At 40.7% G+C, this 25,894-nt stretch overlaps 1 protein-coding gene and 1 pseudogene across 3 annotated transcripts in view; one reads left to right on the top strand and one right to left on the bottom strand.

Annotated features, from left to right (window-relative positions):
• NEBL (nebulette) overlaps nt 1-25,894 on the top strand; it is a 395,085-nt gene that overhangs the window by 122,916 nt on the left and 246,275 nt on the right. The gene's annotated exons all lie outside the window — the stretch shown is intronic.
• LOC109028461 (eukaryotic translation initiation factor 4B-like) lies at nt 20,052-21,922 on the bottom strand (annotated as a pseudogene).

The raw sequence follows: 25,894 nt of genomic DNA, 5'->3' as shown, positions 1-25,894 counted from the left end.
AAAAGGATGAAAGTCAGTGAAACAGGGTGTGTAAGACTCAGGGAATCTGAAGCATTATTTTTTAACATAGGAAACACTGCTGTGTACTGGAGAGAGAGAGCACAGCCGCTACAGCCAAATGGCTTCATGACTTTTTCTGCATTCTACATAGGATGAGACACCACATCACTCTAGAACCTAGAATGTCATCTGTGTGATCTTCATAGCTTTTCTTCTACTATTGTTCTCCCACCCATCTATGTATTGAAATCTTCTCATTCCTGGAAAACACCTATCAGATGCCACCATCTTCAAAAGCCCTTGGAATCTACGCAGTCAAATTAAGCCAACCACCCACGCTGCCCCCGTTCCTCACTTTCTTTATTTTGCTTTGCTGCTGGTTCATTGTTCTCATGCTTCTCCCCATACTGCAGTGACATCCGCTTCTTTGCAGACAAAGGCTGTGTTTCTGCATCTCTCTTCTCTAATGTGGAGAGAGGAAGGCCACTTAGAGGCAAAGTGTATTGCCTCTAAGAATATTTAATGTCTTTGAATTTTCTCACCTGTAAAAAGAGGGAAATAATATAGGGATTTTACATGTTGGCTGTGAGAATTGATTTTAATGTGTTTAAAATGTAGTTGTGATGATGATGTTATGAAAGATTACCGAATTGAGAAAAGGTAAAAAAAAGTTGCCAATAGAAATCAGATAGTTTCCGTGAGAATATAGAAAAAGTAAAATCAGAAAGTAAGAATTTATCAGCACGTATCTAATGATGTCCAGGCAAAAGAGAGACTCTACCTGGTGAAACCAAAGATAGATTATAAAGAATGGTATGCTCTGTTATGAGATAGTAGCAGTTTATAAGGTTAAATTATCTAGAACTTAGAGATGAAAAGGACCTTAGATATTACCTAGTCTTCCTCCCCCTTCATTTGGTCTCTCAAGGTCATTCAAATCCTATGCTCTTCAGTAACCTTTCATGTTCACTTTGGTTTCCTGGGGGATACTAAAGCTCTTACTCATCATCAGTGAGGTATTCTGGAGAGACCATTTTTCTAGCCCGTTGAGGTTTTATACCAATAAGAAGTAATATACAAAAATTAAATAAAATTGGAAGGAAAATATTTCTGTAATAGACAGTTCACTTTGCCTCTAAGTGGCCTTCCTCTCTCCACATTAGAGAAGAGAGATGCAGAAACACAGCCTTCGCCTGCAAAGAAGGGGATGTCACTGCAGTAGGGGGAGAAGCATGAGAACAATGAACCAGCAGTAAAGCAGAATAAAGAAAGTGAGGAATGGGGGCAGGGTGGGCGGTTGGCTTAATTTGACTGTGTAGATTCAAAGAGCTTTTGAAGATTGTGGCATTTGACAGGTGTTTTCTAGGAATGAGAAGATTTCAATAGATAGATGGGTGGGAGAACAATAGTAGAAGCAAAGCTATGAAAATTGCACAGATGACATTCTAGGCTCTGGAGTGATGTGGTGTCTCATCCCCGTTGAGTTTGGTTCTGACGTGTAATCAATCTTCTTATGAGCTTGGTTAGAATAAATAATTTTGCTAGGTTCTCACCCAAATCTACAATGAATTGATAAACTTTCTTCCCCAAAAATGCAAAGCAGCGGGCCCCAGACCCTGGGTGTGGTGGGCCTGCTAGACGGTAGCAACCCTCATAGGAGAAACACTCTAAAAGGCCACTGTGATGTTCAATGTGATATGTCAACTTGGCTAGGCCATGGTACCCAGTCTTTGGTCAAACACCTGTCTATATGTTGCTATGAAGATTTTTTTAAAACATGAGATTAACATTTTAATCAGTACACTTTTAGTACGGATCACTTTTCATAATGTGGGTAAGTCTCATTTAAACAGTTGAGGGCTTTAAGAGAAAAGAGATTAAGTTCTTGCAAAGAAGAAGGAATTATTCTTCTAGACCGTCTTTTTATTTATTTATTTATTTGAGTTTGAGTCTCTCTCTGTCATCCAGGCTGGAGTGCAGTGGTGTGACCTTGGCTCACTGCAACCTCCACCTCCCGGGTTCAAGCAATTCTCCCTGCCTCAGCCTCCTGAGTACCTCAGATTACAGGCACCTGCCACCATGCCCAGTTAATTTTATTTTTTATTTTTTGTATTTTTAGTAGAGACAGGGTTTCACCATGTTGGCCAGGCTGGTCTCGAACTCCTGACCTAAGGTGATCCACCCACCTCAGCCTCCCAAACTTCTGGGATTACAAGCATGAGCCACTGTGCCCGGCCTAGACCTTTAGACTCGAATTTGCAATATCAACCCTTGCTTGGGTCTGTACCCTGCAGATTTTGGACTTGCCAGCCCCCACAATTATGTGAGCCAATTCCTTGAAATGAATTTCTCTCTCTCTCCCTCTTATTGATTCTGTTTCTTGGAAGGACTCTAAGACTGCAACCATTTGCATCTTTACCACTTTTATGTTTTTAAAACTCATGTGGTGCTAAATCTATTGTTTCTCTTCTGTTACTTAGGTTTTTTTTTTTTTTTTTTGGTAGAAATTTATTATGTCTAAGAGTAGAATGGCCCTTGGAAGAAGACCGCCCCGGGAGATTTTCTGAGTGGCAACCATCAGAAGCTGCAAGACTGCATCTGTATTTACATGTTTTCCAGCCGTGTTTCCCCAGCATGCTGTGGGTCTGTGACTCTCCTTGAAGGAATTTGGTATTCAGAAGTCAATAAACAAATTACACTGAACTATAATGTGGGGCTGTCACAGTGACTGATGGGATACCAACTCTTCGAGGACAGCATGTGAGGGGAGAACAAGACTGAAATTGCCCATGCAAATGACAAGGGACGTTGGGAGAGTTCAGTGCAGGATGTTCCTCCTGGTGAAGCTGCTACAGCAGAAATTTTTGTCTTGGAGAACCGCTCACTTTGCATTGCAATGTGTTGATATTGTGATGTGCAGAAGGATGGATTCTGCGATTTATCAGTTGCTTAAATATCCCCTGGTGCTGTGTACCCCCACAAAAAAGGGAAGGTTCTAAGCTATATGGCAATAACATTGTAGGGTGAGAGTGGTCTTCTTGGCAAAGTTAATAATACTTGAAATTTATATATCTCTTCATGACTTATTTCAGCAAACACCTTTGACAATATTGCTCGGGCATGCGGGTAAGATTCCAGTTGCTTTTAACAGTCTGAGGAAAGGGAACCTCTTGAGATGAAGTGATTTGGTCAAAGTCACAGAGCTAGTTGGTGGCAGAACAAGGATTAAGACTCATCCCCTCTGATTCATACAATAGTTGTTCAGGTTATTTCAGGCACAGATTTTCATAAACCTCCAGCACATTTTTTTGGTCAATGCTATGTACTTGGCCAATATTTGTTTTATGCCACTTTACCTTCATTTATTTGTGGGACAAAGTAGAGTGTGTGTTAAAAAAAATCTTTTTTTTTTTTAAAAAAAGCTTCATTTGGGGCAGTTTTAAATACGAGGTGATCTATTATTAAATGTATTTAGGAGAAATGTGAGTTGTATTATTAGTAGATTCTTCTATAGAAATAACTAAAGCATTGCCGAACCCCACATATATTTTTGTTTTTTTCTGTCCCATTCTCCTGATCAAGTACCTGACTGGATACTGTCCTAGGGCACAGAGCTCCCAGGAAGGATGTGACTTGCTCAAGTATTGGCAGAAATTTTGACAAAGGAATGTCTCAATCATCACTTTATTCATGACCATAATCAGTGTCTGTTACTTGGGTTGATCTTGTATTTTTGTTCTTGAGTAAATCAACAAGCTGATTGAGTAAAAGTGACTACATAGATGATCTGCTTTTCCCCCATAGTTTAAATGTGTGGCTTTTTCATGATCAGGAAGTCAGTGATTGACTTTCAGCATATCTGGAAAGTCTGCATGGCAGTCACATTCATCACATTTTATTCTGTAAACCATACTTCCTTGAAAATATTACACTATAAGAGACCATCGTCTAAAATCATATATATACTTGTTTTTTTCCCCATCCAAAATGGATGTCTTCCCCATTAGTTATTAAAACAAAGTAACAAATGATAAAAATATTGAGGTTAGGGGCTGGGCACGGTGGCTCGTGCCTGTAATCCCAGCACTCTGGGAGGCTGAGGCAGGCGGATCACCACCAGGTCAGGAGATCCAGACGATCCTGGCTAACACGGTGAAACCCCATCTCTACTAACAATATAAAAACAATTAGCCGAGCGTGGTGGCAGGCGCCTGTAGTCCCAGCTACTTGGGAGGCTGAGGCAGGAAAATGGCGTGAACCCGGTAGGCAGAGCTTGCAGTGAGCCGAGATCACACCACTGCACTCCAGCCTGGGCGACAGAGCGACACTCCATCTCAAAAACAAAACAAAAACAAAAATATTGAGGTTAGGTTTATAACCTGCCGCTAAAGAATCCAAATTTTTTAAAGCAGACAACAAATGAAAAGTCATATATCTGCCTTTATTTCTTAATTATTTTTTGGAATAGAGAAGCAAAATTTATGTATGTTTATGGTGTCTAGCATGATGTTTTGATACATGTGCACATTATGTAATGGCTAAATCAAGCTATTTAACATATGTATTACCTCGTATAACACTACAAAATCTATTTTCCTAGCAATTTTCAAGTATAAAATACATTGTTATTAACTGTAGTCATCATGATGTACAGTATGTCTCCAGAACTGACTAATCCTAACTGAAGTTTTGTACCCATCAACCAACATCTCCCTATTCCTCTCATCTCCCAGCCTCTGGTAATCACCATTTTCTGCTTTGTTTCTATGAGTTCAACTTTTTTAGATTTCATGGATGAGTGAGATCATGTGGTATTTATCTTTCTGTGCCTGGCTTATTTCACTTAATGCCCTCCAGGTTTTATCCATGTTGTCACAAATGACGGGATTTTCTTCTTTTTAAAGGCTAAGTAGTATGCCAGTGCACACACGTGTGTGTGTGTGTGTGTGTACCACATTTTTTTATCCATTCATCTGCTGACGGGCACTTAGATTCATTCCGGGTCTTATCTATTGTGAATAGTGGTGTGATAAACATGCGATTGCAGGTATCTTTTTGACATACTCTTTTCAGTTCCTTTGGATATACTGTATACCCAGTAGTGGGATTGCTGGATTACATAGTAATTCTATTTTAAATTTTTTGGGGAATCTCCATGCTGTTTTCCGTAATGGCTATACTAATTTACATTTTCATCAACAGTGTACAAGGGTTTCCTTTTCTCCACATCCTTGCCAACATGTGTTGTCTTTTTGATAACATCCATCCTAACAAGTGTGAGGCGATTTTCCATTGTGGTTTTAATTTGAATTTCCCTGATGATTGGTGATGTTGAGCATTTTTCACACACCTGTTGGCCATTTGTATGTCTTCTTTCGAGAAATGTCTATTCAGGTCCTTTGCCCACTTTTTAATCAGGTTATTTGTTTTCTTACTATTCAGTTTCTTTCTCCCTTTATTTCTTGACCAGAGTAGATTGATTATTTAAGCAATTGAACATTCACAGTGGTTTTTGGTGTATTATGAGGTTTTGAGCACTGGAGTCAATGACATTTATGCATATGCTTTTGGTTTTTAGCAGTTAGTATCGTGAGATTGAGATTGTGACACCTAAAAGGAACATATTTCTTTAAATGTGTAAATTAAATTTTCCAATGAATTATGGTTTGTTCAATACTTGAACGGTCAGATTTCATCTCTGAGCATACATTTTCTTTTGATTCTATTAATTTACTTTAGTATTTCCTACAATTCAGAAACCATAAAAAAGGTTACTCACTTTAAGCAGAGGCACAGAGTCAAAGTCATACAGTAATTTTAAAGATACAGTTTTAATTTTAACAATTTATGGAGGCCCATGAGAATGTGGATGTATTTGAAGGAAAAAAAAGGCTAAATTTTCATTTTAGCAAAATAGTCTATAATTAACGTTCTTCTGAGAATGCCTGTATTTCAAGCCAATTATACTTTTTTTATTTTCACTAGTTTCCAGTGAGCTGTTTGTTGTATCATTCTTTCAGTTAAACAGTCTTTTAGTAATTCATTTATTCATTAAGTATTTTTGTCAGTTCTCCTCCTCCCCTAGACAAACATACCGGCAATTAGGGACAATGGGCATGCGCACAAATGTCATGATGGATGATCCTGAGTGAGTTGCAGAAGTGCTGATATGAATCTGTGGCTGGGGGATCATGCAGTATTATGGAGAAGAGCTTACGGAGCAGGGGCATTTGAGCAGGGTGGTAAAGGGTACATAGATGTTGACCATTTAGCAAGGAAGAAGAACACATTTAAGAAATAGCAAAAGCAAATGGATTTGTTTGAAATTTCAGTGTGGTGGGAAGAATCTGTGAACAGTCATGCGAATTTATTTTCTCTTCTTTTAAGCACCCCTCTCCTATTTAAATACTTGGCTACAGCACTGCATGAATCAGCATTTCTCAGGATATGTTCTGAAGTGTACCAGTTGTGTAAGATGTTCCTGGAAAAAGAGGGCCAAATCTGAGAAATCCTGCAGTTAGGAGCTTTTTTTTTTATTCTTACTCTGTCACCCAGTCACCCAGGCTGGAGTGCAGTGGCACCATCTCAGCTCACTTCAACCTCCACCTCCCGGGTTCAAGCGATTCTCCTGCCTCAGCCTCCTGAGTTGCTGGGATTACAGGCGCCCACCACCACGCCCAGCTAATTTTTGTATTTTCAGTAGAGATGGGGTTTCACCATGTTGGCCAGGCTGGTCTCGAACTCCTGACCTCAGGTGATCCGCCCGCCTTGGCCTCCAAAATTGTTGGGATTACAGGCGTGAGCCATTGTGCCCTGCCTATGGTGGCTTTTTAACATTCTGTGGAATCTGTGTTCCATGGAGCATTGTTTAGGGAATGTTCCTCTGAAATAATATCCAACATCAGCTTTCTGTAGAAGAAATATCCTACCCTGTTTTTAGATGGATCTGTAGAAAGGAGCTTCAGGTGGCTGTATGCACACTGTGGATCTATTTAGAGTTGTAGACTAGGATCTCTCCACTCATTTTATAATTCTCTCTTCTCACCCTGAATTGGCAACTTTTTAAATTTTATAATAGATAATAAAAACAAATACATAAACTTACATATGGTTACATAGTCTGATGCATCTATGTTAAATAAATATAACATGATTATTATTTGATACATCCTAATTATTTGTTGAAAGAATGAATATTTGAGAGACCTCAATTGTTTGGCGTGGCAGATCTGTTGCCGGGGAGTGACAGTTACAACGTGTGCAACTCTCTCACTAGGAAAGGTGATGATATTAAAATATTCCCATCTGCAGTTCTTTTTGAGTACAAAGGAAATCTAGTTTATAAGTAAGTTAAAAGGAGAATTCCTTTAATCATGTATGTGTGTCTGTATGCACAAAATTGAGTCACATGCATGCTATTTAGTTAAAGAGAAAATTAAAATTTGAAGAATGATATCTTAAAGTTGTCCCTCTTAAATGAGAAAGTTAAGCATTCAAGGAAAAGAGCTAATTATCCTGTTTATTGTGCGTAGAAAGCACACTCGAAGATCTTGGATTTTTGTAAGATTGCAGGCTTTCAAAATTCTGACAGGGCTGCTTCTAAATTCGTCAATGTTGACAGCTGTCTTTTTGTAGGATGACAACTGGTTGGTGTTGCTCTATTTTATTGAAAAAAAGAAAAGTATCAAAAATGGCTCCACCATCTGTTGGATGTGAAGCATTGTACTATGAGATAGTGTGTAATGAGGAAAGGCTGTTGCTGGGATATCGTCTGAGACCCTTTTTAAGATACAAAATGTGCTATATGAGGGAAAAAGGCCTACTTCTGTCAGATTTAAGTCTTTAGAAGAGCTGTATAAGTAGGTTACAGGGAGATATTGGTGGAAGCATTGTCCTTTCTTGTTTGCATACACAGCAGACTTTTCCACCTTCTCTCCTTGATTTCTTGGGCAATGTTATTTTTGAAGAAGAAAAAAAAAGTCTTCCTTGGAGGACTTAATTAAATGGTTCAATGGAGTTAACTACTTTTACTTTTCATGTGGTTTAATTCTTTAAGTGAAAGCAAAGGCTCTCTGTGAAAGCCATTTGTTTTTGTTAATCAAAATGAATGTGTACTTCTTATCATGTGAAAGAGAAAACTGTTGCATTAAGAGCTTGTGGTCTGCAGGAAGAATCCAGAGGTTTGCTGGTCAATGGTTAAAAACCAGCTCTCTCAGAGAACAAAAAGGCCTGATTTGCAGTGTTTGTGATTTTCTGTGGTGAAAAATACTCCCACCATGGTAAATTTCAAGCCATCAAGCTGGCATTACATGATCTGAAGTTGGAAAGAACGGTGCAAAGGCACATCCTGATGGCATTTTCCCTTACAGATACAAGAGATGTCACTAAGAGCAGAGACCATAGTACCACGTAGTAACATAATTAGGAAGTGAAGAGATTTGAACATTTATTACCTTTGCTTATATTACCATTGATTTAACTGTAAGTTGATACAATTTAATTTTTAATAATGGCTGTATTTAGCAACTTACTCATAAAATTCTCAAAAAGTGCACAGTCAGCTCCCATGAGCCAGTGTGAGCCAACTCTAGCCCACTGCTGGTAGACAAGCCTGTGTTAGATTTTTGGATCCAACACTCACTAGCTGTGTACTCTCCAAGACATACGTTCCTCAGTCCCAAAGCGAGGAAAATGAGAGTATGTACCTCATAAGGTTGTTGGGAGGATTAAATGAGACATTAAATACAGAGTCCTTGGAGGAGTACCTAGCACCGTACTAAGTGCTCAGTAAATGTAAGTAATTTTTAGCATTAGAGCTTTGGAAGTTGGGCATTCTTAGTCACAGGATGAGATAGGAGGTCGGCACAAGATACAGTCACAAAGACCCTGCTGATAAAACAGGACGTGGTAAAGAAGCTGGACAAAACCCACCAAAACCAAGATGGCGATCAAAGTGACCTCTGGTCATCCTCACTGCTCATTGTATGCCAATTATAATGCATTAGAATGCTAAAAGACACTCCCACCAGCACCATGACAGTTTACGAACGTATGGCAACGTCGGGAAGTTACTATATATGGTCTAAAGTGGGGAGGAACCCTCAGTTCTGGAAAATGCCCACGCCTTCCCTGGAAAACTCATAAATACTCCACCTCTTGTTTAGCATATAATCAAGAAATAACTATAAGTATACTCAGTCGAGCAGCCCACGCCGCTGCTCTGCCTATGGAGTAGCTATTTTTTTATTTTTATTTTCTTAATAAACTTGCTTTCAATAATAATAAAAAAAAGAGTAGAGGGAATGCCATGTGGCTGTATATCTAACTATCCTTCCAGTGATTTTAAATCTCAAATGCATTTAAGAATGGGCTGAAGGTTAGTATAACCTTCTTTCTGTTATTGCTTGTTTTTAGTAAAAGCAATTTCTCTCTCAGGTCAAAACTCTCCTTTTTCTTCTTGGCTTTTTTTCCATGTTGTCTGCATTTTCCCTTGGTTGTTAGCAGTGATGATGATGTTGTCTTTGCTCCATCTTGACAGTGCTGTGGCAGTATTGAAGCTGCAGTGGCTTTGCAAGCTTTTGATGGGACATCTGTAGCTCTAGAATGAAGCTGGAACAGATAACCAAATACCGCATGTTCTCCTTTATAAGTGGGAGCTAAACATTGAATACACATGGACACAAGGAAGGGAACAATAGACGTCAGGGCCTACTTGAGGGTGGAGCATGGGAGGAGAGTGAGGACTGAAAAACTATCAGGTATTATGCTGATTACTTGGGTAACAAAATTATCTGTACACCAAACCCCCATGACATGCAGTCTACCCATGTAACAAATCTGCACATGGAGCCCTTGAACCTAAAATAAAAGTTGGAAAGTGTGTTAGTTCATTACATTGCTATAAGGAACTACCTGAGACTGGGTAATTAATAAAGAAAAGGGGCTGAATTGGCTCTTGGTTCCACATGCTGTACGGGAAGCATGGCTGGGGAGGCTTCGGGAAACTTAGGTGGAAAGTGAAGAGGAGGCAGGGACATGTTACATAGCTGGAGGAAGAGGAAGAGGGCTAAGGGGAAGGTGTTACACACTTTTAAACAACCAGATCTCATGAGAACTCACTCACTCTCACAAGAAAAGCAAGGGAGAAATCCCCCCATGATCCAATCAGCTCTAACGAGGCCCCTCCTCCAACATTGGGGATTACAATTTGACATGAGATTTGGGTGGGGACACAAATCCAAACCATAAAGAAAAAAAAAAAAAGAAATGTGATTCCTAAGGTTGGTAGTGGGGTCTGGTGGGAGGTGTTTGGGTCATGGGGGCCAATCTCTCATGAATGGCTTTGTGTCCTCCCCGTGGTAATGAGTGAGTCCTCGCTCTGTTAGTTCACATGAGAGCTGGCTGTTTAAAGGAGTCTGGCATCTCCTTCTCTCCTCTATTGCTCCTTCGCTCACCAGGTGACACACCTGCTCCCCCTTCACCTTCTGCCATGAATGGAAGCTTACTGAGGCCTCACCAGAAACAGATGCTAGTGCCATGCACCCTGTGCAGTTTGCAGAACTGTCAGCCAAATAAACCCTCTTTCTTTCTTTTTTTTTGAATGGAGTCTTACTCTGTCACCAGGCTGGAGCAACCTCCACCTCCTGGGTTCAAGCGATTCTCCTGCCTCAGCCTCCCAAGTAGCTGGGATTACAGGCACCCGCCACCACACCCAGCTAATTTTTGTATTTTTAGTAGAGACGGGGTTTCATCATGTTGGCCAGGATGGTCTCAATCTCCTGACCTCGTGATCCGCCTGCCTCAACCTCCCAAAGTGCTGGGATTGCAGGTGTGGGCCACCACGCCCAGTTAAACCCTCTTTCTTTAGAGATTACCCAGGCTCAGGTATTCTTATATCAGTGCAAACAGACTAACAGTTGGTATTTCAAAAATATTCTCTGGCTGCGTAATCCTATGCTATTAAACCTCTGCCAGTTAAAAGGATCATCCCACATGTCACAGTCTACTGCATCCTCCCATTCTTTATGGTTAATTGTTTTCCTGCTTGCTTCTGTGAGGTCTGTATTTTTCAAACTATGGATTGGCTCCGTTTACTGGGCCAGGACATTGATTTGATGGGTCAAGACAAACATTAAGAAAAAAGGACTATACTAGAATAAAATTGAAAAAGTTAAAGGGCATCACACAAAATTAGTCTAGGTATTATTCCGAAGCTTGCATTTTATATGCATCTGGGCATGTACTGAGCGGTGAGGTGAGATGCATCTCTTACTGTGGGCTCTAATCAAAGTTTTAAAAACACCATTTTAAGTTATGTTCAGTGGTTACTGAGTCTTTTACATAATTTAGTTCTCTCTTGAATCTTCTTGTCGTCATAGAAAATGTCCTATATCAATTTTTACAGCTATAACCATCTGATCTTCGACAAACCTGACAAAAACAAAGGGGAAAGGATTCCCTATTTAATAAATGGTGCTGGGAAAACTGGCTAGCCATATGCAGAAACAGAAACTGGACCCGTCCCTTACACCTTATACAAATATTAACTCAAGATGGATTAAAGACTTAAATGTAAAACCCAAAACCATAAAAACCCTAGAAGAAAACCTAGGCAATACCATTCAGGACATAGGCATAGGCAAAGACTTCATGACTAAAACACCAAAAGCAATGGCAACAAAAGCCAAAATTGATAAATGAGATCTAATCAAACTGAAGAGCTTCTGCTCAGCAAAAGAAACTATCATCAGAGTGAACAGGCAACCTACAGAATGGGAGAAAATTTATGCAAGTAACCCATTGGACAAAGGTCTAATATCCAGAATCTAGAAGGGACTTAAACAAATTTACAAAAAAAAAAAAAAAAAAAAAGCCCCATCAAAAAGTGGACGAAGGCTATGAACAGAACACTTCTTAAAAGAAAACATTTGTGCAGCCAACAAACATATGAAGGAAAGCTCATCTTCGCTGGTCATTAGAGAAATGCAAATCAAAACCACTATGAGATACCATCTCACGCCAGTTAGAATGGTGATCATTAAAAAGTCTGGAAACAAGAGATGCTGGTGAGGATGCGGAGGAATAGGAACGCTTTTACACTGTTGGTGGGAGTGTAAATTAGTTCAACCATTGTAGAAGGCAGTGTGGTGATTTCTCAAGGATCTAGAGCCAGAAATCCCATATGACCCAGCAATCCCATTACTGTGTATATACTCAAAGGATTATAAATCATTCTAATATAAAGACTCATGCACACATATGTTTATTGCAGCACTATTTACAATAGCAAAGACTTGGAACCAACCCAAATGCCCATCAATGATAGACTGGATAAAGAAAATATGGCACATATGCACCATGGAATATTATGCAGCCATAAAAAAGAATGAGTTCATGTCTTTTGCAGGGACATGGATGAAGCTGTAAGCCATCAGTCTTAGCAAACTAACACAGGACAAGAAAACCAAACACTGCATGTTCTCACTCATAAGTGGGAGTTGAACAATGAGAACACAGGGACACAGGGAGGAGAATATCACACACCGGGGCCTGCCAGGGGCTGGCGGTAAAGGGGAGAGACAGCATTAGGACAAATACCTAATGCATGCAGGGCTTAAAACCTAGATAACGGGTTGATAGGTGCAGCAAACAACCATGGCACATATATACCTGTGTAACAAACCTGCATGTTCTGCACATCTATCCCAGAACTTAAAATAAAAAAAATATATAGAGGGAGTGCATGGGTTATAACCTTGAGTTGCTACTTGATTGAAAATGTCATGCTTTTCCCCTCATAGTTAGGTAGTAATTTTGCCCTCAAAACCTTAAAGGCATAGTTTTGCTGATAAGAAGATGTGATATCATAACTTTAGAGGTAAACTTTTCTCTCTCTCTCTCTAGAAGGTTTCTGAAGAATCTACTTTTGATTCTGAAATCTCCCTAGGGTATGTCTTATGAAGATATTTTTGCTCGTTCTGCTGGGCATTTGGTTTGTTCTTCAGAGGTGAAGATGCAAGTGGTTCTTACTCCCTTTCTTGTTTCTGAACCTCGTATTAAATGAATTTGTCTACAGTTTCCTTAACTTTTCTCTCATTTTGTCTATTTATCTTTCTCCTCTTCATTAGGGGAGTGTTTTTTGATCTCCAATTTATCTTGAATGTTCATTCCATTATTCTATCTCTCTGTTGACTATTTTATTTCAACAATCACACATTTTTTAAAAAATCACTTTTTAAATTTTATGTAGAGTAAAATTTATTTTTGGAATATGATTCTATGAGTTTTGACAAACCCATATCGTTTAGTAACCACTGCCACAATCAAGGTATGGAACATTTCATCACTCCCTAAAATTTACTCTTGTGGCCCCTTTGTGGTGAACCTGCCCTGACTGTCACCCGGCCCACATGAACCACTAATTTCAACACATATATTTTTATTTTTTAAATTTTTTAATGGCTCCTTGGTATTTCTGATTCCCATTTTTTTCTTTGCAATTTGTTCTTACTTTATTAATCTAACTTGATTTTGTTGTGATATTTTGTTGTGATGTCATATCCTCTTGAATGGTTTTCAGGGTTCTCATGCATGAATTATCTGCTTCTTCCAGGGCTAGCCTTGTTCTCTTGTGCTCGCTCTCTCCCTCTCCCCACTCCCTCCACCCCCACCCTCATTTTCATCTTCGTTGTTTTCTTTCTTGCTGGTTGGGTTTTCTTAAATGACTGGATGGTCGCTGGCTGCTTGTTCATTTTTAGGAGCAAAGAGGAGGTTGAATAGCACAGGTGGCCAGAATGGGTTTCAGTTGCAATGGGGAAGTCCTGATTCCTGAGTAGGTCTTAGACTTGACTGGGAATGCTGACTGTGGGCTTCTACAAGTGCTGTGCATGGCCAGGGGTGTCAACAGACCAGCTTCTGTAAAGTGCGCAGGTGGGAACAGCTAGGGTGGAGAACCTCTGGAGTTTCTGGAATAAACAAAACAAAACAAACAAAAGCAAGGAGGGCTGTATTCCAGGGGTCAAGAGCTTTAGAATATTCTACCCTTGAGTAGTGTTGCTTCCCCTACCTGGTGTCTGATGTGGAGATACACAAGTCACCTCCAGGCCTACATTCCTCATCTCTGGCCTCAAGACAGGGTATGTCTATGCTCAGGCGGATGGCTCACTCTCTGTAGAGACAAGCTTAAGTCTGTACCTGGGGTAGATGCCTCTTCTGCTGGAGGAACGTGCTTTGCTTATATGGAGTAAAAGGAGGGTGCAAAGGACCTGAGTAGCCAGCTGATCTGAATGCACTTTTTGAATAGCCTGGCCATTGTGGGCCTGGTGACATTTCCAGAGCCCCTATCTGTCTGATATCATTGGCTGTTTTGTTTTTCTATCAATCTGCTCCTATTCATTGACTATCAACTAAGGGGTCTTCCTTCTTTCCTTTCTACTGTCAACGCTTTTATTCTTTATTTTTTAAAGTTTTAAATTTGAGACAGATCCTTGCTGTGTTGCCCAGGCTGGAGTGCAGAGGTGCAATTATGGCTCACTGCAGGCTCGACCTCCCAGGATCAAATGACCCTCCCACCTCAGCCTCCCGAGTAGCTGGGACCAGAGGTGTACACCACCACGCCTGGCTAATTTGAGAATTTTTTGTAGAAAGGAGGTCTTGCTATGTTGCCCACGTTGGTCTCTGGGCTCAAGCAATCCTCCCGCCTCGGCCTCCCAAAATGCTGTGATTTTAGGCATGAGCCACTGTGCCTGTCCTTTTCTTTCTTTTTTCTTTTGAGACTCCAGCTGTGTCCCCCAGGCTGGAGTGCAGTGATGTGATCTTGGCTCACTGCACCTTCTGCCCCCTGGGTTCAAGTGATTCTCCTGCCTTGGCCCCCTGAGTAGCTGGGATTACAGATGCGCACCACCATGCCCAGCTGATTTTTGTATTTTTGGTGGAAATGGGATTTCACCACGTTGGCCAGGCTTGTCTCGAGCTTTTGATCTCAAGTGATCCGCTCACCTCAGCCTCCCAAAGTGCTGGGATTACAGGCCTGAGCTACTGTGCCCAGCCCTTTTATTCTTTTAAACAACTCTCTTTCTTCCTGTCTCTGTATGTATGTACATGTTATATATGTATATATGTACATTTAAAAATATTTCAGCTGGGCTTTGGGTGGGAGGTTTGCCATTTGAGTAGAAAATGTGTATGATTTTGAAGGTAATAAGGATATTTATTTTAAAATATGGTGTCTAGTTCAGACCTTCCACAAAGTTCTTTTCTTCCTATGCCATTAACCTGTGATGGAAAAGGCTTAAAGCTGGACATCTTTCTCCTGATTCAAGGCACTGAACACAGCAGAAGTATAATGACCTATTGAGTTTTAGTTTAATTATATAATCGATGGCCAGGAATAAGTATATTTAAAGAAGAGCTGATATATTTTGTGGTTAGATTCTGCCTTGAAGTACCTAGGAAGAGAGTGTGATTTGCTTATTGAGTTGCTTGGAAGAGGTGAGAATAGTCGGGGTCACAGTAGTTGACAACGTTGTACACAATGCTTAGTTCATTTTCTTTAACACATACTGTTGTAAAATGTACTAATTTTGGGGGGCGGGGGGAAGGAGAGCATCAGAATAAATAGCTTGGGGGCTGGGCATGGTGGCTTATGCCTGTAATCCCAGCACTTTGGGAGGCCGAAGCAGGCAGATCACTTGAGGCCAGGAGTTCGAAAACAGCCTGGCCAACATGGTGAAACTCTGTCTCAGCTAAAAATACAAAAATTAGCCAGGCGTGGTGGCAGGCGCCTGCAATCCGGCTACTCAGGAGACTGAGACATGATAATCACTTGGGCCTGGCAGGTGGAGGTTACAGCGAGTTGAGATTGCACCACTGCACTCCAGCCTGGGCAACAGAGCTAGACTCCAGCCTGGGCAACGGAGTGAGACTCTGTCTCAAAAATAAATAAATAAATAAATAAATAAATAAATAAATAAATAAGAATAAATAGCTAGTGCATGCTCGGCTTAGCACCTAGGTGATGGGTTGACAGGTGCAGCAAATCACCATGGCAGATGTTTACCTGTGTAACAAACCTGCACATCCTGCACATGTACCCTGGAACTTAAAATAAAAATTAAAAAAAGATGCTAATTTTGGTATAATTTTTCCCTCCCTCAGTGTATCTATCCTGAAAAACCATATTTAAATGAATTCAATGTATAAAATTTGGAACTTAATAAATTGAAGTGCGTTAGACAGTTTCCTCCGTTAGACAGTTTCCTCCTCTCCCCAAGGACAGTTCTTTTAACTCCATAGTGGAGGCCAATGATTACATAGATGTTAGTCTGTTGAAACTGCTTTTGTAGTCATACAAGTTAGGAAATAACAGATCTGCAAATTGTCAAATAAGTAGAGTCTATGGATTGCAAAGAGGCTTACTTATCCTGTGCTCCAGGATGTCTGGCAACAGGTGCCTGCATTACCGTGCTGAGAAGAATGTTGGATCTTTTCTGGACTCTGCTGAGAGTGGTGTGATTAGTAATGTCTGCTCTGAGCGCAGGAGGTAGCCCATAAGCTAGGCATAGATCAGTATGCCAGTGGTAGTGGTTGTTCTTGTTATTTTTATTGTTAATTATTAGTTTTCCACAATTTATTTAGCTTATTTATTATTTTGGGCCATACATTTATAGACCATAGTATTTTAATGGAAAATATATACCTGAATGTAATATGGTATTTCTAGTTTTGTTTGGGTCTTTTTTTTTTTTTTTTTTTTCGAGATAGGGTCTTGCTCTGTTGCCTAGGTTGGAGTGCAGTGGTACAATCACAGCTTACTGCAGCCTCAACCTCCCAGGCTCAAGCAATCCTTCCACCTCAGCCCCCCTGGTAGCTGAGACTACAGGTGTGTGCCATCACTCTCAGCTAATTTTTGTATTTTTTTGTAGAGATGAGTTTTCGCCATTTTGCCCAGGGTGGTCTCAAAGTCTCTGACTTAAGCAATCCACCCGCCTCGGCCTCCCAAAATGCTGGGAGTACCAGCGTGAGCCACTGTGCCCAGACTGGTGTTTTTTAAAGAAATAATTTATTTGAAGATGTAGTTTCATATTGAGAGCCAAGCGAGAGCCATATCATAAGAGCCAAGCGAGATATTGATATTTTATCATACAACTTTCTTTTCTTTTCTTTCTTTCTTTCTTTTTTTTTTTTTCTGAGACGAAGTCTCGCTCTTGTTGCCAGGCTGGAGTGCAGCGGTGCAATCTTGACTCATTGCAACCTCTGCCTCCCGGGTTCAAGTGATTCTCCTGCCTCAGCCTCCCGAGTAGCTGGGACTACAGGTGCACACCGCCATGCCTGGCTAATTTTTGTATGTTTAGTAGAGATGGGACAATTTTCAATAAGAGATTTCTGTTCTACATGGATGAATTTTGAGAGTGATAGAGATTTAAGTTTTAATATTTGTGATATATTCTTATAAGTGGGAACTAAACATTTACACATTTATGTCCATCTACACATGGTCTTTTCTTAAAAATAGAATTATTTTATGGTTTTCCCCCATCTTTAAGCTTTAAATAATTATTTTTGTTCATATTGCACATTTGCTATAGGTATGATACTTATTTATTATCTTTATCAAAGGAATCGAATGTGATCCTTCTTGTGCTTCTAATGTTATGTTTTCTTATAAACTTTGTTTTGATATTTTTCAGACTATACTCATATCTTAGATACTCGAGTCCCAAATCTGCATGTGTTTCTCTTGGCTGTAATCAACAGTGCTGGTTGGTGTTCCTGGGCACAAATCACAGGGCTGCTCGATGTCACACATTTCCTTGTTTGTGTATTCCCGTGATCAATATCAGCAACAGCACAGGGAATAGACTCTCTTTCACTAGCTCATATTTTTCTTAAACAATATGTAGGGGTGTGTGTGTGTGTGTGTATTAATTTCTCGCCTTTTACACCATAATTCAAAATCTAGGTGACATGTTCCAATAGTCGATAAGCATTTCATAGTAGGGTAGGTCAGGTTTACCGTATAATCCCTTTGATAATGCCTTCTTTTATAAATACATGAGAGAAGTTACAGTTGAGTCCTGCTGAGGAAGTAGATCAATAGGTGGCAAGCTGTTTGACCCTTCGAGCCAGAAAGAGAATTTGGTAAATTGTTAGACAGGTTATTGACTGCCCTTTAGAGAGCCAGGGGTTTGGATTCTGTAACTCCTTTCAGCTGGGGCTTGTATTTCACGTGTGAGAGGCCTACATTATCATAATCCATTTTTCGCTTTTATGTTATCTATCAGCAGCTCTCATAAGTCTGCTTTCTGAAGGGCGTTCCCCATTTACGTGCTCTAATTCACCGTCTTTTAAAAAAATTATAAAATTGATGTTTCGCAACCAGAGGCATTATATGTGAGTTGTTTATAGAGGTGCTGCTACAGGGAAGAAGATTAGTGGTAGAATTAAGAACAAGACGATGGCTGTGGAAGGAAATTCATGAATAGACATCGCATCAACACTACAGGGAGATAGGCTCAAAAAGCATCTTAGACCCCAAAATCCCAGAAGAATATCAGGCTTGTAGTCATTATAATTATGCCTTTGGCTGATGTTGGATGGTGCTGATGGTACACTACCAAATTTTTACTCAAGTGGCTCCATTAAGTGGAAAATGCCCAGATTGACCCCAATATGTAAAAAAGGTATTATCTTAAAATGTCTCTACCTATTAAATGCTGATTCTCCCGGCTCTGCTCAAATGGGAAATCTGTGGAAATATGTAGAATTGTTGCACTAATGTTATCATGAGACTTAAAACATTTGATGGGAGAATTTCTTCATTTGTACAATTTTACACATCTGAAATTATAACCCAATTTGGATTATTTTTGTAAATTATTAATAGCTTCTTATACCATTTCCTAGGGCATTTTATTCATTTGAGTGTTTGAGTTTTGAGTTTTGAGTGTTTTATTCAAGGGAAAAATGTTCTGTTTTTCTTGTTATCTCATATAATAGGCTGTTTTGCTTTACAGTTCTGAAACTAACAGACAGAATCTTTTATGTGCAATGAATGTGAGTTTTAAAATTTTCTTATAGGGAATAAAATATGAAGACTAGTAAAGTGAGTATGTGTATACTCTGTCCTGGAAGAAGTGAGTGAAGGAGGCCCAGCGCTTGACTTTTGGGGGTTCAGGTCTTCTACAACTTGGGCTCCTGGTGGGAAAGAAAGAAAATGGTAGAAGGAGAAACTGCCCAGGCAGCAGAGTTATCTGCAAAAGCAAGTGGCCGACTCTGTTCTGTTCTTGCTGTGGCAGCTTGGAGCTGGCTTCGGTTCAGATTTTCTAGGCATTGGAGGAGGTCTTCCTTAAACAAATCTGTTAACATTTTTGTTTTGGGGAGAACACAGCGCCACATAGATGTAAATTCACCAGTTCATGTTTCTGCCTGAAGTTGCTGCATCTCACTGCTCCCCTGGGCCTCCCATCGCGGCAGGAATAGGCGTGGTCTTGGTCCATCCAATCTTCATTGCTATGCCTGGTTTTTGTCCTGCGGTCCTCTGGCTGTGTTTGTTCCTGTTGTTCCCTCTGCCAGGGGAAACCTCTTTGAGCATGGGATTTCTTGGGCTTCTGCAGCTCTGGGCTTTCTCTTCCTGGGGTAGTTGTGGTGGCAGCTTTCTCATGGTGAGCAGATGATGGGTGACCCCCATAGGGTTTATCATCATCCTCTTTCTCTCTCTCTCCTCCTATCTCTCTGCCTCCACCCTAGTGACATGCTGTTTCCTTTTCTCACTATTTCTGGGCTTAAATGCAGACATCCTCAGTGAAGCTAACTCAGATGGGACAGATGTCCGCGAAGACAGCCAGTGTCAAACAGAGAGAATTGTTCATTCTTTCTACTACTCTGTTCTCATTCCATATGGCACACGTGGGCATCACGCTTTTTCCTCCACATGGGAGCTGTTGGAGGCAGGGTGATGGTCATCAGTGCACACCGGTGTGTCCTAATGGTAATTTGTAGCCAGGCCTGCTCTGATCTTTCAGATGCCATTTTTGATTGGTGAGTGCCATGATGTACAGGTGTTAGGTGGTTTGAATACCACCCCTGCATGGAGACATGACTAATATCATTGTCACAAATTCCGTATTTCACATATTGGCTCAGGTGCAGATCTGGAGTCATGCTCCTTTTTGCCATCTTTCCTATCTGACTCCTTCCAGTGGTCTTTGTTCCCTCTGTCTCCTGGACCATGGCTAGAGTTCCCAGTGTGGTCTTTTGGGACATTCATCACACCTACTTTATTTTCATGTTTCCTTGCTGGTCCTTTCTCAGACGGTTGAGCTGGAGTTACTTTTCCCCCACCACCTGTAGGGTATTCATGCTGTGTGTCTGAGCTCTGAGATGGAGCAGGAGGGTTAGAACCTCGCTTCACCAAGCATTCTCCTTTGGTGGAGGGGCTGGCATTACCTTTTGGGGCTGATCAGTTTTGGTAGATTTAGAAGTTGGAGAGTGACAGTCTTCCTTCTTACTGAGTGTTTCATTTTCTAGACACTTCTCAGTCTCTCTCCTTCCTGCATCCTGGTCTGATTGACTTTTGCCGGGTGTGGCGGAGGTCCCAGTCTGCGATGACTCACTCCCTGTCCTCCACCGTTCCAGTTCCTGAGTTTCTTCACTTCGCCAGCTTGGGTGCCTCTCCGGTTCCTGGGTTTCTTCACTTTGCCAGCTTGGGTGTCTCTCCCGAGGCCGTCATTCTAGTTTTGGCTCATCCAGCTGATGCTGCAACTTATCTTGTTTCTTCTGTAGCCATTCTTCTACTTTTGTTTCTCTAGCAGCTCTACCAACGGGCTTTGCCCCTCCAAAGACAGAAGCAGCTCGACTGGACTGGGAGGTACTAGCAGAAGAATCATCTCCCTTAGGAGTATTATGAGGCTTTAGATTCAGTGTGGGTCTTTGAGGGGGACGTCTATCATTATACCTATAATCATCCCGAGAGAAATCATCTCTGGAGCTGCACGACCCATCATCCCATCTGTTGTATCGGTCTTCATAGTGGTCCCTGCCTCCTCTGTAGTCATTGTCCCTGCGGTACCCACTGCCAAATGCCCTTCTGCCACTGCCTATCCAGGAATGATAGCCTCTAGCATAGTCTCTGCTGCCTCGGTCATCATAGCGATCCCTACCGCCAGCCATATCGATCCATATCCCGGCATGGGCCATCCCGATACTCATACCAATACCCACGGCCATACTGCTCTGAATCATAACGATCTCGATACTTGTCTCCAAACCTATCATCACCCCTTCTAGGCAGGTAGTCATCAAAGCTGTCTGTGGCAGAACGAGCCCTCCAGTCTGCGTCTGTTTTGTCAGAATCCCGATTTCTATCACGGCCAAAAGAACGATCGTCCCTGTCTTTATCCTGTGCTTGATCAGCAACGTCCACTCGAATTCTCCTGTTACCTAGAGACTCTTAATTGAGACTCAGGGCACTGAGCAGGGAATCCAGGTCCTCAAATTCAGCATAACCAAAACCTTTCAACCTCTCTGGATTGCTGGGTTCACGTGGTAAACACACTGCACTGATACTTAATCCTCTAAAGAATTCCTTAATTGACTCTTCTGTCACATCGTAGGATAGGTTCCCTAGAAAAGAAGTGTAGGTTGGCGATTTGGGAAGAAGGCTCCAGTTGATATTGGGTTCCCGAGCAGCCGGTGGAGCAGTGGGAAGGATGGAATGGTCAATTGGAGGCGCCCTATACACATTGTTATCATTACTGTGTCAAATTGTTGAAACATCTCCTTCCAGGTCATCTGTTGCATCAGCCCAGCTGACTGGTTTGGAAACATAGGTGCTTCCTCCACCAGTCCCCCAGTCCTCAGCTAGAAGGTCTGTTAGGGAGATAGTTTTCCTCTTCTTATTCGTCTTTTTTGCTGAGGCCGCCATGTTGGGAGCGAGAAAGCAACACTTTCATTTTAAAAAGCATTTTGTCTCATATTAGTATAGCTGTTTTTTAGTGGAATTTAAAAATATGACAATATCAATCTTTTAGCTGGCAAGTGTTGCCTATTTACGTTTTTATGATTATTGAATTGTTTCTCCCAACTGTTAAATTTCTATTTGTCCTGTTTATTCTATGCTTTTTCTCTCTGTCTTCATTTTTTTTTTTTAAATTATATTGAGTTAGATTTTTGGTTCTTCTAAAAAATTTGATATTTTCCCTTTTTTAGGATTTGAATTTATGTAATCTTATTTCCATTTTTTGTGATTATACTTAAAATGTTATTGCATGTGCTTAAACAAAATCTAAAATTCAATAATATTCTAACCTTTCTCATGAAGGATAGAAAGATCTTAGAATACTTTAATTCTCATATGCCCTCTCAACTTATTGTCCAGTATTTTAGCTTTGTCTTTAAAAAAACCCTATATAGTAGACATTGTTATTATTCCACACAATGTGTGTTTGTGTGTGTGCCTGTGCATGCCTGTGTGCACATTTACATTTTATTTGCTTGCCACTCTCCTTTTTTGCATTTTAGCTTTTCCTTCTGGAATTATTTTCTTTCTTCCTGACAGTGTATTCTTTATAATAAGTAGCTTCATAGAAGACCTGATGGTGGTACTCTCTGAGTCTGCTTATTTTTAAATGTTTTATTTCTCATTCTTCTTCTTCTTCTTCTTCTTCTTCTTTTTTTTTTTTTGAGATGTTTGAGATGGAGTCTCGCTCTGTTGGCCAGGCTGGAGTGCAGTGGCACAATCTCAGCTTACTGCTACCTCTGCCTCCTGGGTTCAAGCAATTCTCCTGCCTCAACCTCCTGAGTAGCTAGGATTATAGGCTTGTGCTACCATGCCTGGCTAATTTTTGTATTTTTAGTAGAGACAGGGTTTCACCACATTGGCCAGGCTGCTCTTGAACTCCTGACCTCAGGTGATGTGATCCACCTGCCTTGGCCTCCCAAAGTGCTGGGATTACAGGTGTGAGCCACTGCACTTGGCCTATTTCTCATTCTTTAAAGATAATTTCGAATGACATAAAACAATCATTTTTCCTACAAAATGGAGTGGTTCAGACTTAGGAGGAATAATTAAAATTACATTTAAACCTTCTATCATCTTCCTACATCCCTAACAGTTAGTTATGGTCTTGGTCATTGGGTAAAATGACTTCCTTGGTTAAAATCAGAGTGTGAAAGATGGTCCCCAGCAAAGAGATTGGTCTCTCTCCTAACTCAGAGAGGAGGAGCTAAAAAGCCAGTTTCATGATGTGAAGTCACAACTTTTGCTTTTTAAATGTTCTTTAAAAATATGGCCAGGTGTGGTGGCTTATGCCTGTAATCCTAGCACTTTGGAAGGCTGAATTGATTGGACCACTTGAGCCCAGGAGTTCGAGATCCAGCCTGGGCAACATGGTGAAACCCCATCTCAACAAAAAATACAAAAATTAGCCTGACATGGTGGCAGTTGCCTCTGGTGCCAGCTACTCAGGAGGCTGAGATGGGAGGATCACCTGAGTCCAGGAGGTCGAGGCTGCGGTGATGTGTGATCCTGCCACTGCACTTCAGCCTAGGTGACAGAGTGAGACTCTATCTGAAAATTAAAAAAAAAAACAAAAAAAGTTTTTTTTTTTTTTAAAGATAATACGTTAAATATTTAGTATACTTCTTCCTTTATGAATGAAAGCCTGTTACGCACAAAGGGGCCTGTGCTGGGGTCCCCAAGAACATCCTCAGGTTTGATGATTCTCTGGGAGGTTTCACAAGAATCAGCATACAGTCCTGCTTATTCATGTGGCCATGATTTGTTATGGTGAAAAGACACAGAGCAAAATCAGCAAAGGTAAAATGCATGGGGACAGGTCAGGAGGAAGCAAGACGCTTGTTCCAGCAGAGCCACACTAGATGCGCTTAACTCCTCCAGCAATGAATTGTGACAACCTATGTCAAACACTGCCAACCAGTGAAGCTCCTTAGAGACTTAGTGCCCAGGGGTGGCCAAGAGGGGGAGTGGGTTATCACCAAATTCCAGACACCCATAAAGAAAGCAGGTGTTTAGCTGTTTGTACAAACAGCTTCAGCACAGTGAACCACTCTTGGTGGTTAATGATGGTAGAAAACCCTCCCCAAATTCAAGTTCCCAGACACCAGAGAAGGGCCATCCTTGTAAGCAGGCCTTTCAAATGCTAGCAGGCAGCCCTGCCATGTTAACTCATTTTCACATAAAGCCCATAAGGAAATCATCATATAGCAACAAATTCTTTTGACATCTGAATTCTGCTCTCAGATCCTCTAGTTTGAGTGTAAATGTGACAGTGGTTAGGTAAACGGAAAGCCAGAGAAGGTGGACTTAAGTGCTCAGGAGGGAGAAGATGGAGATGGATATAATTGATTTAGAATATGGCAAAAGATTAAGGGGCCATGGTGGCTGTTTGATTTCACCAGGAGACAGGAATGAAAACAAAGTTTAGAGATTTGTTAGAGCTAGAAGTCTTAAAATTAGTGGTTGCCTATAATGTTAGAGATTTATATCTATTAAACAAGACTTACTAACCTCAGCACTGTTGACATTTGGGACAGGATAAGTCTGTCAGGGAGGGGGCTGTACAGTGTACTGTAGGATAGCCTCATTTCTGGCCTCCTGATCACGAGATGTCAGTAGTATTTTCCCCTCCCTACTCACTCCCAGATGAGACAACCAGAAATGTCTCCAGACGTTGCCTATTGCCAAATGTCCTCTGAGGACAGTATGAAAACATGGGATTTACAGAAAATAAATCCATGAAGATCTTAGCTTTATATGTCTGAGTTGTTCACTAATATTTCTCATTTACAGTAGTTTTCCATTTATAAAACTTTTTCATGTGATTCCAGCAGCAACTTCATGAGAGAACCAGGAATATTTTATTCCGACTATATAGATGAAGGTTGTGAGACACAGAGGTTAAATTACTTTGCAGGAGAGCAAAGAGAAAGTAGTGGTAGTTAGTAGCCATAGTATTAATAGTAATAGTAATAATAATATTATAATTAATGGTAGACATTTTGTTGAGTGCCTACTATGAGCCACAAATGGTTTCAAATGACTTACATGTGTGAATTTTGCAGCAAGCCTGAATTGTGCTACTATTATGTTTTTCTTATAGATGAGAAAGTTGAGGCCAGAGAGGTTAAGAAACCTAACCCAAAGGCACACAGATGGAAGGTAGACAAGCCAAGTACAAACCCAGGCACTTTGACTCGTGTGCTCCTATAAGCACTGGAATGTGGATAAAAAGAGAGTGTTTCTGGGTTCTCGCTCTCCCCAGTCATGTTCTTTCTCATTCCCATCTCCATGGAGGTTGCCATTTGCTTATGTCGCTTCCTGCATTTTGACGAGCTCTGATGAGTCTAGTGATTTGCATATAACTTTTCCTATATTTTTAACAACTGAATCTCACAGAGAAAAAAAATTTGAAGTCATCTTTCTGTGACCTAACTTTACTATTTCAGATGCAGTCTTCTATTATTATCTTGATTCTCTCTGTCTTTATTTTTAATACAGCATTTTATGGAAATCTGGATTTGTTGCAACTGTCAGCTCAGTCTTGATACACACACTTCAGCCAATTCTTGCATAGCTCATCTAAGAGACTTCTGTTTATGATGCTAAACATTTCAGCATATTCCCCACATCTCTCAACCAGCTCTGAATGCGTTACATGTCATATTTCCACAATTATGTTTTGTTTTCCAGGAAACTTATGAATGTGTCAATTCATCCATTCCTCCTTTTTTTTTGTTTCCTGATTCTCTTTGAACATCCATTTCTCATGCCCTGTGTCTTCTTCCTACATTCTTACTCCAATATGGAGGAGGAAAAAAAGTGTTATTCTTCCTCTAGGCCTGGTGGAGAAATCTTCTGTTTTCCTTAAGATTTCTA

The sequence above is a fragment of the Gorilla gorilla genome, chromosome 8 (assembly GCF_029281585.2).
Source record: "Gorilla gorilla gorilla isolate KB3781 chromosome 8, NHGRI_mGorGor1-v2.1_pri, whole genome shotgun sequence".
Lineage (NCBI taxonomy): Eukaryota > Metazoa > Chordata > Mammalia > Primates > Hominidae > Gorilla > Gorilla gorilla.
This window is presented reverse-complemented; position numbering and strand designations above follow the sequence as displayed.